A 6,474-nucleotide genomic window follows, 5' to 3' on the forward strand; every position below is an offset into this window, starting at 1 on the left:
TCCAGGAAATCATCAGAGACTACTTCAAGAACCTATATTCAAATAAATTTGAAAATCTAAAAGAAAAGGACAGATTTCTAGATACATATGATCATCCAAAACTGAACCAAGAGGAAATTAATCACCTGAATAGACCTATAACACAAAAGGAAATTGAAGCAGCAATCAAGAGTCTCCCCAAAAAGAAAAGTCCAGGACCTGATGGATTCTCTGCTGAATTCTATCAGACCTTTAAAGAAGAACTGATACCAACCCTCCTTAAACTGTTCCATGAAATAGAAAGGGAAGGAAAACTGCCAAACACATTTTATGAAGCCAGTATTACACTTATCCCAAAACCAGGCAAAGACACCTCCAAAAAGGAGAACTATAGGCCAATCTCCTTAATGAACATTGATGCAAAAATCCTCAACAAAATAATGGCAAACCGAATTCAACAACACATCAAAAAGATTATTCACCACGACCAAGTAGGCTTCATCCCAGGGATGCAGGGGTGGTTCAACATATGAAAATCAGTAAACGTAATAAGCCACATTAACAGAAGCAAAGACAAAAACCACTTGATCATCTCAATAGATGCAGAAAAAAGCCTTTGATAAGATCCAACATCATTTCATGATAAAAGGTCTAAGAAAACTAGGAATAGAAGGAAAGTTCCTCAACATTATAAAAGCTATATATGACAAACCTACAGCCAGCATTATACTTAACGGAGAAAAACTGAAACCATTCCCTCTAAAATCAGGAATCAGACAAGGATGCCCACTATCTCCACTCCTATTCAACATAGTACTAGAATTCCTAGCCAGTGCAATTAGGCAAGAAGAAGGAATAAAAGGAATACAAATAGGTAAAGAAACTGTCAAAATATCCCTATTTGCAGATGACATGATCCTATACCTTAAAGACCCAAAAAACTCTACTCAGAAGCTTCTAGACATCATCAATAGCTATAGCAAGGTAGCAGGATATAAAATCAACATAGAAAAATCATTAGCCTTTCTATACACTAACAATGAGCAAATGGAAAAAGAATGTATGAAAACAATTCCATTTACAATAGCCTCAAACAAAATCAAATACCTAGGTGTAAACCTAACAAAAGATATGAAAGACCTCTACAAGGAAAACTATAAACTTCTGAAGAAAGAGATTGAGGAAGATTATAGAAAGTGGAAAGATCTCCCATGCTCATGGATTGGTAGAATCAACATAGTAAAAATGTCGATACTCCCAAAAGTAATCTACATGTTTAATGCAATTCCCATCAAAATTCCAATGACATTCCTTAAAGAGATTGAAAAATCTACTGTGAAATTTATATGGAAACACAAGAGGCCACGAATAGCCAAGGCAATACTCAGTCAAAAGAACAATGCAGGAGGTATCACAATACCTGACTTCAAACTATATTACAAAGCAATAACAATAAAAACAGCATGGGACTGGCACAAAAACAGACATGAAGACCAGTGGAACAGAATAGAGGATCCAGATATGAAGCCACACAACTATAAGCAACTTATCTTTGACAAAGGAGCTAAAAATATACGATGGAGAAATAGCAGCCTCTTCAACAAAAACTGCTGGGAAAACTGGTTAGCAGTCTGCAAAAAACTGAAACTAGATCCATGTATATCACCCTATACCAAGATTAACTCAAAATGGATCAAGGATCTTAATATCAGACCCCAAACTCTTAAGTTGATACAAGAAAGAGTAGGAAATACTCTGGAGTTAGTAGGTATAGGTAAGAACTTTCTCAATGAAATCCCAGCAGCACAGCAACTAAGAGATAGCATAGATAAATGGGACCTCATAAAACTAAAAAGCTTCTGTTCATCAAAAGAAATGGTCTCTAAACTGAAGAGAACACCCACAGAGTGGGAGAAAATATTTGCCAACTATACATCAGACAAAGGACTGATAACCAGAATATACAGGGAACTTAAAAAACTAAATTCTCCCAAAACTAATGAACCAATAAAGAAATGGGCACGTGAACTAAACAGAACTTTCCCAAAAGACGAAATTCAAATGGCCAGAAAACACATGAAAAAATGCTCACCATCTCTAGCAATAAAGGAAATGCAAATTAAAACCACGCTAAGATTCCACCTCACCCCTATTAGAATAGCCATCATCAGCAACACCACCAACAACAGGTGTTGGCGAGGATGCGGGGAAAAAGGAACCCTCTTACACTGTTGGTGGGAATGTAGACTAGTACAACCACTCTGAAAAAAAATTTGGAGGCTACTTAAAAAGCTGGACATCGATCTACCATTTGATCCAGCAATACCACTCTTGGGGATATACCCAAAAGACTGTTACTCCAGAGGCACCTGCACATCCATGTTTATTGCGGCACTATTCACAATAGCCAAGTTATGGAAACAGCCAAGATGCCCCAGCACTGACGAATGGATTAAGAAAATGTGGTATCTATACACAACGGAATTTTATGCAACCATGAAGAAGAACGAAATGTCATCATTTGCTGGTAAATGGATGGAATTGGAGAACATCATTCTGAGTGAGGTTAGCCTGGCTCAAAAAACCAAAAATCGTATGTTCTCCCTCATATGTGGACATTAGATCAAGGGCAAACACAACAAGGGGATTGGACTATGAGCACATGATAAAAGCGAGAGCACACAAGTAAGGGGTGAGGATAGGTAAGACACCTAAAAAACTAGCTGGCATTTGTTGCCCTTAACGCAGAGAAACTAAAGCAGATACCTTAAAGCAACTGAAGCCAATAGGAAAAGGGAAACAGGTACTAGAGAAAAGGTTAGATCAAAAAGAATTAACCTAGAAGGTAACACCCATGCACAGGAAATCAATGTGAGTCAATGCCCTGTATAGCTATCCTTATCTCAACCAGCAAAAACCCTTGTTCCTTCCTATTATTGCTTATACTCTCTCTACAACAAAATTAGAGATAAGGGCAAAATAGTTTCTGCTGGGTATTGATGGGGGGAGAGGGAGGGGGCGGAGTGTGTGGTAAGGGAGGGGGTGGGGGCAGGGGGGAGAAATGAACCAAGCCTTGTATGCACATATGAATAATAAAAGAAAAATGAAAAAAAAATCATATGAAAAAAAAATATATAGTACTGGAATTCCTAGCCAGAACAATAAAGCAAGTGGTAAAAATAAATAAATAAAAGGGATTCAAACAGGGAAGGAAGAAATCAAATTATCCCTATTTACAGATAGTATAATCTCACAGCAAGAAAATCCTAGATCTGATAAGCACTTTTGACAATGTAGCAAGATATAAAATTGCTATATAAAAATCAGTGCCTTTCTGTACAATAATGATCAGTTCAAGGAAGAAATCAGGAAAACAATTCCATTCACAATAGCTTAAAAAAAAACTCCTAGGAATAAGCTTAACTAAGGAAGTGAAAAACCAATGAAATATCATAAAACCTTGAAGAAACTGAAGAAGAAATCAGAAGATGGAAAGACCTGCATTTTCATGGACTAGCAGAATTAATAATGTGAAAATGGCTATATTACTGAAAGGAATCTACAGATTCAATGCAGTTCCAATCAAAATCCCAATGTCATTCTTCACAGAAATATAAAATGTCAACCCTAAAATTCACATGGAAGCATAAAAGACTCTAAGAAGCAAAAGCAATCCTCAGCAAAAACAGCAATACTGGAGGTATCACAATACTGGACTTCAAATTATACTACAGTGCCAAAACATCATGGTATAGGCACAAAAACAAACACTATGACCAATGGAGCAGAATACAAGACCCAGAAGTAAAACTGCACAGCTACAGCTAACTGATTTGACAAAGGAGTTCAAAGCATACATTGGAAAAAAGACAACCCCTTCAACAAATGGTACTGGGAAAACTGGTTATCTACAAGCAGATTACTGAAACTAGACTCCTATCTTGCACCTTGTACAAAAATTAATTAAAATGAATCAAAAGTCTTCATGTAATCTGAAACCTCTAAACTACTACATGACAACCTAGGGAAAAAAACTGGAAGATATAGGCATAGGGAGTTATTTTCTGAATAGGGCTCCAATTGCTCAGGAAATAAGAGCAAGAATTGACAAATGGAATTTTGTAAAATTAAATAACTTCTGCAAATCAAAGGAAATAATTACTAGAATCCAGAGATAACTCATTGGGCTGGAGGTGTGGCTCAGGTGGTTGAGCACCTGCCTAGTAAGCATGAGGCCCACATTCAAGTCCCAATACCATCGAGAGAGAGAAAGAGAGAGAGAGAGAGAAAGAGAGAGAGACAGGCCACAGAATGGGAGAAAATCTTTGCCAGCTATTCATCAGATAAAGAATTAATATGCAGAATATACAGAGCTCAAAAATTAAACAGCAAAAAGAATATCTAGTTAATAAATGGGCAATAAATTAGACAGTTCTCAGAAGTACATGAAGAAATTTTTATCATCTTTGGCCATAGAGGAAATGCAAATCAAAACAACATTGAGATTCTATCTCTCCCCAGTCAGAATAGCTATCATCAAGAAAACAAGCAACAACAAATGCTGGTGAGGATGCAGGGAAAAAAGTACCCTCATGCATAATGATAATTATTATTATTAGTGATAATGTCAACTAGTACAACCACTATGGAAATCAGTAAGGAGGTTTCTCAAAAACTAAAAATATATCTACCTAACTAAAAATGACACCTATGTTTATAGCAGCTCTCTTCACAATGGCCAAACTGTGGAACCAGCCGTGCCGTGGTCCCAACAACCAATGATTGAATAAAGAAAATGTGGTATCTATACACAATGGAATATTATTGAGCTATAGAGAAGAATGAAATTATGTTGTTGGCAGGATAGTGGATGGAATTAGAGATAACCAGGTGGATTGAAATAAGCCAAGTTCAAAAAGCCAAATATTGCATGTTTTTGGTCATACGTGAAATCTGGACCTAAAATGATAATGATGAAATGATGATAATAGGACATGACTGTAAAAACTGACTGTGGTGAATCAGTGGGATGTGGAAGAGGGAAAGGAGAAGTTACTAGTGGGTGGAGAGGATCAAAGTATGGTTTTATATATATGATTATGTATATTTTTGTAATGACAGCATAATGAAACCCATCAAACACTGCTGAAAGTGGGGTAGAACAGAGGGGAGCTAAGAGAATATAATAAAGGGGGTGAACTTGATCAAAGTACACAGTACACATCTATGGAATTATCACAATGAATATCCTTATACTATTAACATATGCTAATAAAAAAGGGAAAACGTAAAAAACAAAACAAAACAAAAGGTGATGGGTAAGAGAAGCATACTTGCAAGAGATGAAGTACGGGGCTCCTGTAGTGAAAGTCACTGTAAGGAAGGAAGAGTCTTTGTGGAGAGGAGAACTGTAGTTCAAAGTAGCCTCCATGCTGGCCCAGATCTCTAGAAGGCACATGAATATTCTAGAATGAAAACAGCTGTGTGTCAATAATGAATCAGCTCTATTATCAGGGACATGAATGGCTTTGTTATGAGATCCTACTTCAAAAAAAATGCAATGGGAAAAGCATACTATTCTGCTTCCAAAGGGAAGACTTGGTGTACTAGATTCCCTAGTATGAAGGAGATGCCACAAAGAGTATCAAAAGCCAGCAGCAAGTCAGGCCACCAGTTGGGTGGCCCATGGAGAAGGTTGGAGACATAGGTTTGCTAGTGTGTGAATCTAGGCAAAGAGTTGATGCAAGGAATGAAGTCACAGGAGTCCAGAGGCAAGCAAAGATGATACCAATGGCAGTAAGATGTCTGACAGTTGCCCAGTAATCCTGGAGACTAAGAGCCACCTGGAGGTGGCCGAAACATAGTATCAGGAGCTCAGGCATTCTAACCAGTCAGTAGAGCAATGCAGAGACAGATGGAGAGAACACGCCTGAACCAGGGCAAGGTAGACACCTGATAAGGGAAGCCTACCACATAAAAGGTAAGTGAAGGTCTCTCTGAGTCCTAGCATAGGATGCAAAAGAATGACACCTTCCCATGTCAGCCACTTGAACTGCTGCCCCCACAGGTGCTGCCTCTACAGCCCCTCAGCCTGCCCCACCCTTGCCTGGATTTGCCAAGCTGCTTCCAGCTCTTTCCCAATATCTGGGCAGGGCTTTTGAGATGAAGAGAAAAGAGAAGTGGACACAGTAGGTCTTGGCCCTTGAGATTGCAGATGCGAGCCTTTTTTTGAAACCACTGTAGACAATGGACTGGTCCCTGAACCTGGAATTCCTGGACATCTGCACAATATAGACACTAGAGATGCCACTTCACTCCCAGGGCTGCATGCAATCACAGTCTGAGAAAGCTCTAAAGTGACAGGCATGCATAGGGTATTGCAGATGGGTGGCAGCTTTCCAAAGTGCAGGGAGCTGGGAAGGCAGGTGGGGGTGGGTAAGTGTGAGTGAGTCACCAAGCAAAAAAATTGTTCCACTTTGTTCTGTTGTTTCCCCT

This window comes from Castor canadensis, chromosome 7, assembly GCF_047511655.1.
Source record: "Castor canadensis chromosome 7, mCasCan1.hap1v2, whole genome shotgun sequence".
Classification (NCBI taxonomy): Eukaryota; Metazoa; Chordata; class Mammalia; order Rodentia; family Castoridae; genus Castor; species Castor canadensis.